General features: G+C 45.2%; 1 protein-coding gene across 1 annotated transcript in view; it reads left to right on the top strand.

Annotated features, from left to right (window-relative positions):
• The window catches only part of LRRC7 (leucine rich repeat containing 7), a 189,090-nt gene that overhangs the window by 499 nt on the left and 175,742 nt on the right, over positions 1–12,849 (top strand). The window lies entirely within an intron of this gene.

The raw sequence follows: 12,849 nt of genomic DNA, 5'->3' as shown, positions 1-12,849 counted from the left end.
AGGGTGCTGTGTGCTGAGAGTCTTTTTGCAAGAGGTCCTTCATGTACCAAATACGTGCAAACAACTGAAGAGGGCATGAAGCTGTGTGATCTTTGGATTTCCAGCTCCACTGAGCTCAGAGCTCAGCTTATTGGGGTTAGTTCCAAGTATGATTTCAAAGTCTTGTGGAAATGTTTAATCTATAATTAACAGCTGGTGCTTGTAACCATCTTAGGGGAAGGCTGCGAGCTTAGTGAAAACCTATTTTATTTTTAATAGGCTTCAGATGTACCAAGTACAAAAGTGACATTGCTATCTATTTCAGTTACTATGCTTGAGATGATTAAGCACTGATACTGTGTGCATCTGAAGTTCTAGTTGTAAATAAGGTCTTTGCAAGTGTAGGCATGAAATGCTTTGGGTTCAAGCCATTAATACAGATTGTTTAAGGCCTGAGGTATTTTTGAAGTAATCCTAAATGAGGACTCTCTCGCTTTGCCTTTCATATATCATTTATATAACCTCCTGCCAAAGGTTCTGTATATACTGGATCATGATATATTAATCAACTCATGTGCTTTTTCCCTAGTTGTTTGGCTGAAGGCTTAATTAAATGGTGCTGGTGAAGGCAGTCAGCTGGGTGTGCTTCTTGTTAGCTCAGCTCCACAGGAGGAGCGCAGAGCTGCTTGCTTGCTTCACTCTGCAGGGCTCTGGGGTCCAGCCTGCCTTGCTGAGGCACAGAAGTACCTAAATATCAGGTGCCTACTGCAGGCCTGTATGGTCCTGGGGAAAATACAGCCTGTATGGGGAGCAGAAATTACAGAGAAAAGGGCTGTAGGTGGATGCTGACATCTCCAGCTGGAGCTCCCTGAGGTGCTGGTGGCTGCCTGGGGTTCCTCCCTGCAGGGCTCAGTGCCTCGTGCACCTGATGCCTGTGTGCAAGTCAGGCGTGCGCACGTTTTCCCCTTGGGCTTCTCAGCTGGGATAGGAGTAATTGTGGCCAGGTGTGGTTGCAGGCATTTCAAACTAATGTGCAGATTTGTTGATTTTCCTACCCTGCAGTGTTCTCTTTTCTTTTCGTAACATTTAAATGCAAAAAAAAAAAAAAAATCAGTTTTGATACATCTCTTAAATGTTCTTTGGTTTATGCAATCCACAAACCAAGTTTTCCAGAAGTAGTGAGATGCATGGAGAGGTTTTAAAATTCTCAGCCATCTGGGGTAGAAGAGCTGGATTTTGTGTTTTTCTTTTTGGTGTGTGTAGTGCTTGTGGCTTGCTACGTAGATCCCAAAGGCATTGTGGAATCTAACTCCTCTGTATCTGCTGGCTTGAAAAGATGAACTAAATACACTTTTTAAGGATAAAAGCTGTTCTACATTGTTTCATTATCAGAATCTGCTTGAGTATGGGAACTGCTGAGTCACAGCCTGAAGCTCTGATCACCTGAGGAAAGGATCTGCTCAGCCCTGGGAGCACAGGTGAAGGCAGCTCACTGATGGGAGTGGGAGGAGTGGAGCCTGGCTGCTCCTCTCCTAGGGCTGACTGCCACTGGGGAAGGATCTGTAGATGCACATCCCTCCTTGGTACAGTTTTCCTTGTGAGCCTATAAAATCTTGAGCTGCCTGCACTGACGTGGTTACTTTTCCTGTGGAGGGGATGTGAGAGATCTGTTGGTAACTGCAGCACAGGAAGACTCAGAGTATGAGGCATGCTGGTCCTGCCTGATGCGATGGCATGCCTGATGGACTGAGCAGTTGCTCTTCAGTTCAATTTCTTATAGTGAGATTTGGATAGCTTGAGGCTATTGAAAATCCTCCTATGACTTGCTGAGAGCTACAGTTTCTGCACCAACAAAATGCGGAATGAAACCTTGGGGAGGATAAACAGGCAGAGGAAGAAGGAGAGATCCTTGGGAGCAGGCTACCTCTGCTGTAATATGTGAAATCGATAGCTTTTCTCGTGCAAAATCATTCTTTTTCCTGCTGTCAGCTGTACTGTGTGGGCTGCTGTGTTACTGTGCGCTGCAGCAGGTTATTAGTGAAGTAATTCTGCTGAAGTATGTTCTAAGAATAAATTATAACGTTATCTCCGTCCTGTAGAGCGTTATTGCTCTGCCTACAGCTTGCTAGCAGATGTACAAAGGTAAGGTGATGCTTCTGGTTGTTGTGATGGATTTTGTATCTGAGCAGTTACTCTTTTATCCTGAAAAGCATTTCTCCAATCATTTATGTTACTGCTACAATAAAAATAATAAAGCCTATAGAACTTGGCTGTTTGATGGAAGTGTCAGCATCTTTTGCTCTTCTTGCTTATGCTGATCTCTGAATTCCTTGAAAGTTCTTTGTGAAATGAAACATGAGCAGTGCAGCAAATCAGCTATCAGCTCCTGTGAAGGCTGGATGTCCTCCTGCTTTTGGAGCCCCCCCCTCTGATGGAAACAGTGAAACCACCTAACTAGATGTTTTTCTTTTATTCCTGGGAGAGAATATGGATGAGCAGAGAATCAAGGTGTGTGGCTAATTGCTTCTGCTTGGGACTTGAGGACGATGGCTGGAATTCTGTACTTCGTTTCGGGCCTTGTTTGTGCAGCAATCTGTAATGAGGGGTTACACTGCGGGGCAATGACTGGTGCTGTTTCCATCCAGTAGGGGCACTTCTTGTGGTGCCTTTTTTGACCTGATGGTGTGATTTCTATTAACCCAATGTTATGTGCATTTCTCTTCGGCCATCTTCGGTTTAAATGCAGCTCCACGTGATTAAACTGCTCTTCTTGCTCTGATCTTTTTAAGAGTTATCAGCAGAATAGCATAGTTTGTCACTGAATCTAAAGTGTGCTTCCATAATGGCTTTGTGCAACTCCTGAGGTGTGTGACATCCTGTCGAGGTCATTTTTAGAAGAGAAGGTGCAGACGACAGCTTCCTTCTGGTAAGAGTGGAAGAAAAGTTCATCTGGTAATTCAGTGTTTTCACTTTGTATGCTAGGATTTTGCTTCCATGGTGTTCTGGACAAAAAGCAGACCTTCCTTCAGTATGTCTGTCCGTGTAGCTTTTACTGAATGTTGATGGCCCTTGTGCTGGGGAAGAAGAGTGATTACCTGACTCTGCTGCAGGCCTGTAAGTAGCAGATGCTCCAGATATGGGCATATAACCTCCTGGTTCCCTCAGCTACCAAATAACTGAAGCAAAACCTGACAAAAACCAGGCATGTGGATTTGGTGAGGTTGGTCTGGAAAACAATCCTTTATGTGGTTGCTTATTTGTTGCTTTCATTTGTGAACTGCACTGCAGCTGTGCCCAGTTCTTCACAAAGTAGTTCATCAGGTCTATTATTCTGCAAATGCGTAGCAGCTGTTGCTCAAATCCAGCCTGATTGCAGGTGCCCTCTGCAGTTTTACCCGATTGGTTTACTCCAAACACTTTGTTACTAAATCATTCATTTGCTCGTAACCATCCATACAAAGTGTACATTAAAATGCTGCTTGTGCTGCAGTTCGAAGGCAGTTGCTGAAAAGATGAAAGGATGGGATCCTACGGAGGGTACGGCTCTCTTATTGAGCATGTTCACGCCTCCTGGCTGCTGGTGAGAGGCGGAGGCTCGCGTCCAAAAGGGAAATGCTCAGATCGGAGCATTTACCATTTCTCATCTTGCCGTTGTCTGGGAGCAGCCGGGAAGCAGTAGGCGTGGATGCTGTGCCTGCTTGCAGGCATCCGTCCCAGCGGGTCCTGGTGCTTCCTCGCTCTCCACGAGCCTCTGAAGGGCCGGTGTTGCTCGGGGGGCAGCCGGCAGGCACGGCAGCAGAAGGGAGATGCTGGGAGGAGCCGGGAAGGAGCGTCCTGAAACTAGAAATAACGCCACGATTTTCTTAGATCTTCTGTAGTGTCTGCAGGACTCCCCAGCAAAGCGAGTGGAGTTTGTGTGCACGCGGTGTCGCGGGGGCTGGTGGCGCTGTTAGCCCTGCTGCCTTCACCAGCTGAGGCTGCACTGCTGTAATTCCCAATTTGGAGCACGGCTGTCTCTCGAACTGTTAAAGTGAATTGGAAGATCCAAACAGCTTGAAAAAAGTGAAGAATGTATTAAAACACAAAGCAGGTTTTTTTCATTGGGACTTGTCTGTAGTCTTCTCAAATGCTACACGTTTTGCAGAGATGATGAGGAAACTTGAAGATGTGTGCCTGGCTGCTTGGTGGATGTGTCAGTGCTAGCGCCGAGTGCTGAGCTGTAGGACTGGAATCCAAGCCCCGAGGGTCTGAAAGTCTAAGGGTGCAAGCATACTTTCTATGGCATCCATCGTCTTGTGTCTATTAACGCCTGAAAAATCCACTGGGCACTGGGGTGACTCTTCTAGAAAGTCAGAGCAGACAAGTGATCCCTGGCTCAGAGTTCAAAGCACGATGCCCTGCGCTGCAGCGAGCAATAGAACCAGAAGTACGCCCTGAGTGCTTCTGAGAGCTTCTATCGGCGGGCTCGGGAGCCTGCTCGAGGGAGTCTGACTGCTTCCAAAGGAGATGGAGCGAGCCCTTGCTTCTCGGGATTCCTGTCCTTCCTTGGCGTGATCGATTTCCGCCGCATGGTGGTGGTAGTGCTTTTTTCTAACCCTGGAAAGTTGTTTCTAGGATCAGCTGCTTTATTTGTTTAATGCAACTTAATAACAGCGGGTTGATTTAGTAAAGGTTTCGTGCGATTCTCATGCTGCTTTTGCAAGCAGTGTGTTACAGGGCTGTGTCAGCTTTGTACAACAGATCTGTTGTGCTATTGCAAGGCTGCCATTGCCAGCTTCCTCTGCACTTAATATTTTTCATTGCTCTTGATGATCTATGACAGCTTTGTTCTGCTGGAGAGAAGAACTTTTTTCGAATAACCTGCAGACAATTTATTTTGAGTCATTAAACATGAGTTTATATAAGCTTTCTTTGTAGAAGTGTGATTTAGGTGTTGTATTATGGGAATGTATTAGTTCCAGTTTGTAGTAACAACTGAAATCTGCAGATACCCTGCTTGTCAGCCTGGGAGCCATCTTGCTCAGGGACAATGACTGGTGTGCTGTTGCTCAGCAGCAGAGGCAGCAGCACATGCATGTGTGAGCTCTTGCAGTGGGCTGGTGTGGTCAGGTCTCCTTAACCAGGTATTTTACTGGATCTGTGAGGATATGAAAGCCTGGGAAGCAGCTTGGTGAGATGGTGCAGAAAGGTAATTGAAAAGGTGTGCATATCCAGCAGTCTCTACCTGGCTGTCTGCAGGCTGGGATTTGGAGCAGGAACTCAAGTAGGAGTTCAAATAAGCTTAATTATAGTCACTGAAGGAAGTATGAATGTGCCGTGGCCCTCTTCCATTCATCTCTTGTTAGTCTTGCTCTGAACTTTCCTTGTGTGCTGTAGCCTGGTGGTATGGACAGGTGATGCTTATCTTTCTAGTGGACACTGAAACTAGAATTGGTCCTCTGGTTTTGCCCTAATTGCAGGCAGAGGATTTCCTCAGACAAAAGGATGAATCTGTGGAAGCAGTAGGCTCAGAGCAAGCCTTTGCTTCTCTCCTGTTCCCTCCCTCATTACTGAGCCTTCTGGCAAAGGCTGGGCAGGCCTGGACCATGAGGAGGGAGCCCTGGAGCATCCCTGTCAGTAGCTGTCTGGGCTGGCAGTGCTGGCAGGAGCAAAGGACAACACAAAGTTTCTATTCTGCTGCAACCAGCTTATTCCATCTCCTTCTGTGTGATTTCTTTTTATCTTATTTCTATTATTCTTCCTAATCTGTGGGTGATGTGTATGCAGAAAACGTTTAGAAGATGGGCCTTCTTTATGCAAGCATTTTTCTCAGAGGACTGATTCAGGGGAGGAAAAAAAAAAGGAAATTTTTCAAGTAGAAGGGAAACCACTTGAAAATCACCGTGGTTTGATTAGAAACAACACTTGAAGAAAAATCCTGGATGGAGGACAGAGGAGCAAATTGGCCATGTGAAACAGGGACAGGAGGAGCTGAGGAGGGGAGAGGCTTGGTGAGCTTTCTCTCAGCTAACATTAACTGCTGCTTCTGGTGGGATAGGGCCACTGCTGAAGTTTTTGTTGTCTTCTCCCTGTTGCACCCTAAGGAAGCCATACACTTTAGTTTTAATTATGTATGCTATGCACATCAGAGCATCACTTGTGTGCTGGTTCCTGTAAGGATGAAATGCATTGAGCAGCTGAAGTGCTGCTTGATGTGGGTACTACTGTTTCAGTTTAGTATAGTTGGAGAAAGAAGGCACCTTTGTAACTGAGGTCAGGGATGTTGTTACCCTCACTTGCAGCTCTGGCAGTACGGCGCACTGACATCAAGAGCATTCAGTCAACGCAACTCTTGCGTACCTGCAATAGACTTACAGTAATGCTGCAGTACAATCTGTAGTGAGTAGGATTTGAGTTGTACAGAGTTAAAGGCTTTTTCAAATTTCTGTACCTGATTTGTAAGCTGTGGACAAAAATGTCCGTCTCTTGAATATTTTTCTGGGTCACAGTGCACTATTATCAACTGGTTTCCTGTACAGCAGATTACAGCTATTCAATTTCCAGCCAACTGTTTTTTAAAAAAACCAAATATTCTCTGACTCAGAGACAAGGTACTATTCTAAAATTGTTAGAGCTTGTTGTTAAAAATGACCTTCATGCAGTAGTAGGTTATTTTGTTTAAATAGAAGGCTAAAAATAAGTTTTTCATTTCAGCAGGGTAGATTTGGATAGACCAAAAGAATTGTTGGGCTGTTAACTGAGTGGGGAAATTTGAACCTGAAGAAATGCCAGAACTTCTCTAGGTTTGGTGGCAGCTGTTGGAGCGGTTGAGAAGAAAGACTCGATCCTCTCTGTGGTGCTTGGTTAGAAAGAACCTCATAAATGACTTCTGAACCTAGAAAGGCTGGAAAGAGAAGGCCAGATTCGTGAAGGAACCAACATGATAAAGCTGGGGACTTCTACTAGTTTCGTTTCATGTTGGACTCTGATGGTGTGTCCTAATGGACAGAAACCTTTGTGTCCGGTTCTGAAGTCTGGCTCCTCTCACCTTAGGCATACCTCAGATTCATCTTCCCTTCAAAATCCAGCTGTTCCCATCTTCGTGCAGCCAGTCTGAGGTATTCATGCCCTAGCTTCTTTTCAGCTGCTTCTGATGAATATTTATGCACAGTAGAGCTGTCTGACAGGAATGCCCTTCATCCTGTGCAGAATAGATGGTGCCATAGAGGTTGTGGTAGATGGAGTCCTTCGTCCACCTGGGAGTTGGCATCTCTATCCCAAGGGTGCCTCAGCTCCAGTTTCAACACTGCTTTTGGGAAGTGGGTTTTCTTCCCTCTGGACTTGCATTTTCAAAACTATCAATAATCTTTTTTTTTTTTTTTTTTTTTTAACCTGCAGTGGGTGGAAGCAGTAAGAAAATAGAGTAAGTTTTTTTTAATATGAGCTCTGCTATGGAAATGCAGTCTTAAGTCTTGAGCAGTCTCAGTAACCGGAAGCAACCAATCCCATCCACAATTAGTTCATTATTCTTTTCAGCCTGTTTTTCCCCTGATAACACATTTTCAACTCTAATTTTAGACTAGATACACAGGCACATTCAGCAATGCCAAAAGTGTTGTAGTAATGTGCTGAAGATTGTCTTGATTTCATGTTGAATGATGCTGATGGGAACGTGCCAGGCTACCCACGTATCTGCAGCCAAAGAGCAAACTGAAGGAGTCATGCTTTGCATTGCATGTTACGTTTCCAGCTTTCTGTGTGCAGAACAGCTATCTGCTTACCCGCTGTTTGCTAAGCACGCACGTGGGTTAGTCACTGCACTGAGCTCTGCTTTTCACCCAATAGGGTCTGCTCCCGTTTGTCCATGAATCTTTCAGTAACGTTAATATCCTGCAAATAGTGCTGTTAACATTGTGCACGTGGGTTAGCAGGCGTTCCTTAAGGCTGGCATCTGAATTCAGGCTGATTAGAAGCCACGCAGGGAGTGAATTCAGGTTTGTGCTCAGGGTGAAGGCATGCAGTCCTTTCATTTCTACGCTTCCAAAGCGATGGTGAAGCTTTTGCTTCACAGCTACTCTTGATTTCAGTGCAGTACTATGAGTGCTCTGTAAGTGTCAAGTTTGGGCAGTTCGGCTTCTGAAGCCTTTAGATTAGGACTCTGCTCTCATAGGTGAAGTTTCAAGAAAATAGGAAACTTATTTTCTACAGAGACTTCAACCACTGAAAAGTGACAGCTCCTGGATGTTTTCACCTACAGCCCTGTACACGCAGGAGAAATGATTGTGGCTTACATTGGTGATTAAAAAAAAAACAAACAGCTCTTCTGTTTGGACCATAACTCATGGAAAATGAGACTTTTCTTCACAGGTGAGATTTTAAAGGTAGTTGAGTGTGTTTTAAAATATAGATAATGGTCTCTTTTTCTCAACAGCTGTTGAGATAAACAGATGTGCTCTGAGGTGATCACGGCCTCATTTAGCTCTAGCTTTCCTAAATTTAGACTTTTCAAGCATAATTGTTGTCCTGGTATTTTCAAAGGGAAGTGTGAGTGTGGGAAGACCAGCGCGCACCTCAGGCTGCAGAGCTTTGGTCCGGCAGCAGCCAAGCTGTGCTTGGTCCTTCTTCCTCAAGAATGAAAGAGCTGATGTGTGTTCACCTGTTTGTGCTTGTGAAGGTCCATGGAAACACAGCCTTTTGGGCTTCATGAGATGCCATCCCTCACTGGTAGCACAGCTGAGAGCAGAGCAGACAGCGCAGACCTGGATTTGGGACACCTCAGAGCGAGGATCTCAGTTAATTCTAACCTTCACTGCTGCATATTTGAAAAGGGCATAGTGACAAAATCAGATCCAGATCCAAGCACTGAACTGGAATTGTACAACTTTTCATAGATGTCTCATTTGGAATCTGGAATTTGGCTCAGATCCATTTTAAGACATCTCCAAACTAAGGGTTTTACCAGAAGTTTCTAATGGCATATTTTCTTAATGAAGACAAATGGCTTCAGTACAACTTCCTTAAGCAGGGCTTCCTTGGGAGCTCTCACAGGCAGCAGAGCAGGTGGGCAATGGCACAGTGTGATCCCTGGCTCTCAGACCTGCCCTGTGCCACCTGTGCTCTGCTTCCCTGCTGCTGTGTGCACCGGGTGGGTTAAAACCTGTGGATCCCTGCCAGGCTGTCAGTCTGTCACCTACAGCAAAGTTCAGTTTCTCTGTATGTGATGTGCTCTCGTTAAAGCCAGGAAAGAATTTTGAAAGTACTTTGTAAGTTTAGAGTGCATATAGAAAAGTTTTGAGGAGCGGTGGATCCTTGGTGTAGCATTGGGGTTCAGGTTGTATCCAGAGCATGGATGTTAGTGGGGGTGGTGCTCAGCCACAGCTTCAGCTGAATAGCTTAATATTCTGCTCTTACAAAAGGGCAAAAACTGTAGCTACATTTGTTGCTTGATCTCTCTTGTCTTAAAGGATATAATTTGTAGGTTATGCAAGATTTCACTGAACTAAAAAATAAAAAAAAGCAAACCCAACTGCTCCTTCTTGTTCTGCTTGTGCTGTAGACTTGTCCAAGCAATCCTGGCCTGAACTCCAGCCCCCAGCTCAGCTGCAAAGGGCTGAAGCACACAGACTGAAGCTGTCACAGAATCGTGGAACTGTAGGGACTGGAAGGGACCTCTGGAGAACATCCAGCCCTGCCCCCTACTGTGGTTACAGTGAAAGTGCTGCTATGTCTGAACAGAGGTGCATGGGGAGCGTGCTGTCCCCACCTGCAGGCGCACAGAGCTGGGCCAGCAGTGCTGTCCTGTGCCATCCCAACAGGTCGTTGCTGTGCCTGGGTTTGGTACCTTGTCTCATCTCATTTGTATGCTGTTGTTGTTTTGTAGCAGTAGGGATAATTCTGTGGTTTGCTATCCAGCAAGCAGTTGTGATGTTGAGTAAATGCATGTGGAGCACCTCAGCAGGGCCCACAAAGCAGGGCGAGTGATGCGAGAAAGGTGTGTGTCCAAAGCTTACGTGGGCAATGAAATATTATCTCAAAGGTGGTGTTCATCCTGAACAATTACAGAATGGTGAATCATGCAGCACAAATTATATTTTAAAGAGTAGTCTGCAGAACTGCCCACTTATGATAATGCTCAGAGATTTCTGGGGCTTTGTCCTACAAGTTATTGAACAATTCTAATGTGAGAAACACAAAAAGTCAATTTATAACTAGCTATCTATATTTACTGTCAGTAATAGTGAGTAATGGTGCTTAACTGGTGTTTTGTTGACTGCTTTAGAACCAAGAGACTATTTAGAGAATTAGCCATGCCACAAACATGTAGATTAAAAGGAAAACAAACAATCTGTGAGTTTTTATTCAGTCGAGAGATCTTCCTTTTCCTTAACTGAAATTCTCTCAAGATTCAGGGCTTCCCTTCTGAATTGTGGCCGTGGTGATTACATCCCATGTGTCACACAGATGCGCTGCCCACCGATATTGAAGTTATCAGAAATCATAATGGACAAAGACAGATGTTGCCAGGTTTAGAAATGAAACTAAAGCAACAGGAACAACGTAGCAGCTCATCAGAATTCATCAGCATCCAAGGTTTAATTCCACGGTGCTGTACTGTTATCTGTCAACCATTCATGCAATTAAGAGAAAATATCTCCCAACGTTTCCATGGTGCTAAAGCACTCCAGGAGAACAGCCAGCCCACACAGGGCCTGGGAGCAATAAAATATTAATTCAGAACAAGCACATGTTCGATAATCTCAACATTTAATACAGGCGATAGTAATTCGGTCCTAGCAAATTATTCAGTTAAACAAAGCTGTGCCAGATAGTATACTACTTGGCAGTGGGTTTATTTGCAAAAAATAAAGCCTATTTACTGTGGGATTAGGACCACAGATATGGAAGCAGTGCCATGTGAGCAAAGCAGATACTGTGGCTGCTGGGCTCGGACTGACTGGCTGCAGGGAAAGCACTGCTCTCAGGATGTGCATCTCCAAAAGGGAGGGAGTTGGATGTGCTGCGCCAAGGAGAGAATGATTCACCTGCTGCATGCTTTGGAGGTGACAAAGGGGGCTGGCTTCAGTGTCTGCTGCAAGAAGTTGTAAATGGAAATACAGTTCTGAGTTTTGGATGATGCTGTGTGGAGCTGGGGGTCGGACTTGATGATCCCCGTGGGTCCCTTCCATCCTGGGATGTTCTGGGAGATCCAGAGTGGATGTGGTGCTGGGTTGTGCCTCCACTCAACACCACTGCTCCTGCTGTCCATGCACTCCCCTGCAGCCAGCTGTGTACACCCTGCTGCTGAAGCATTGCCTGGCACTGCATGAGCAGTGCATCAGACGTGATGCAGCCAGGGTGAGGCGTAGCTGGAATGCTCCACAGGCAGGGAGACTGCATGGTCCCTTCCAAACTCAACCAGACTGCGATTCTGTGCTGCGAGCTCCACTAACAGAACGTGGCTGTGCTAGAGTTGCCACCTTCTCTTGAAAATAAATCATGCTTGAGATGTCAGCTTTTCGGAATGCTTTCCTTAAATTTTGAGAGTGGTGCAGCATCTCTACATCATGCGTCTCGTATCTTGATATAAGGAAGAAGGGTGTTTTATTTATGTGTATTTTTAATAATAATGATAGTGAGGTGCAGGCATACACTGCCCAGGGAGGTGGTGGGTGCCTCCATCCCTGCAGACACTCAAAGTTAGGCTGGATGGGGCTCTGAGCACATGATGGACACCATGGGTATCTGTGTTTGCTGGGAGGAGGTGAGACGAGATGGCCCTTAGAGGTCCTGTACTGCTCAAGTGATTCTGTGGTTGTGAGCTCCTGGAGCCCAAATGCAGTCTGTGGTGCCTGGAGCTCTGTGCTCCTGTGTGTTCACAGCACAGTCTGTGTGCTCAGTGCTGTGGGTAGAGGCAGGAGCCCTGCTGGGGTTTTGAAGAGCTGCAGATGATGAAAGGGCCATCAGAAGCCCTTGGTTTCCTTTCATCTGTTCTTCACAAAGTGATGTTTTTGTTCAGGTTCCCTAAAAAAGGAGAGCTGGAAAGCTGTGGGGGGAAAGACCCACCGTGAGCTCAGGGTGCGAGTGTCCGATTAGCAGGGTAACATGGTAACTTGTTCTCAATTGCCTCGTAATAAAAAGGACAAGCTCACAGTTAACACTGTTTGTCAAGAGTTGGAGATACATTTGCAACGTGAGTAATGTGCTTTGAGAATGGGTATTTATAGTGACAATTTGTGGAGAATTTGCAACTCTTCTCATGTTCTTATAGCCTGTAAATGCCTGGCAGATAGGGCTCTGCTGGCTCCCTTAATAAGCCAGACCGTGTCAGAAACCAGGCGTTGCTGGCTGGGAAAAGGCTTTAAGAGGCTGAAGGGTGTTTTAAACTTCTTAGGTGTTCGATCTAAAAAAAAAAAAAAACACCCTGAAAAAATAAATGAGGATAGCTTCAGCAAGAAAGGATGTCAAAACTGTGCTTAAAAAGGAAAGGTTGAGAGGAAAATATTGTGAATTTGTGCTTTTTGCTTTTTTCCCCTAAAATTTTCCACTTCAGTGGCTAATTAACATTTCAGAGAAAGGAAGGTTTTGCTAAAAATCCAGTATTTCTGCTTAAGGCTTGGCTTCAAAGTGTGTCCTTGGGATCTTCAGGAAATCTGTAGAAAAATAGGCTAATATTGGCATTCCTGGTATTTTAAAGACAAAACAAAGAGCAAACACAGCAAAGCCATTGCAGGCAGTCTTACAAGGCCATTCACAAGCAAAATTCACACAAGTGTTTTTTTTAAATACTTGGCAGCTCATCTGTAATGTGAGTTGCACTGCTCTTCCCGTGTTGTTCTGAATAATGCATCCTGGGTATTCGGTCCCTTAAGATACTTTTAGACTTATTTCCAC

Source organism: Lagopus muta, chromosome 5, assembly GCF_023343835.1.
Source record: "Lagopus muta isolate bLagMut1 chromosome 5, bLagMut1 primary, whole genome shotgun sequence".
Classification (NCBI taxonomy): Eukaryota; Metazoa; Chordata; class Aves; order Galliformes; family Phasianidae; genus Lagopus; species Lagopus muta.
This window is presented reverse-complemented; position numbering and strand designations above follow the sequence as displayed.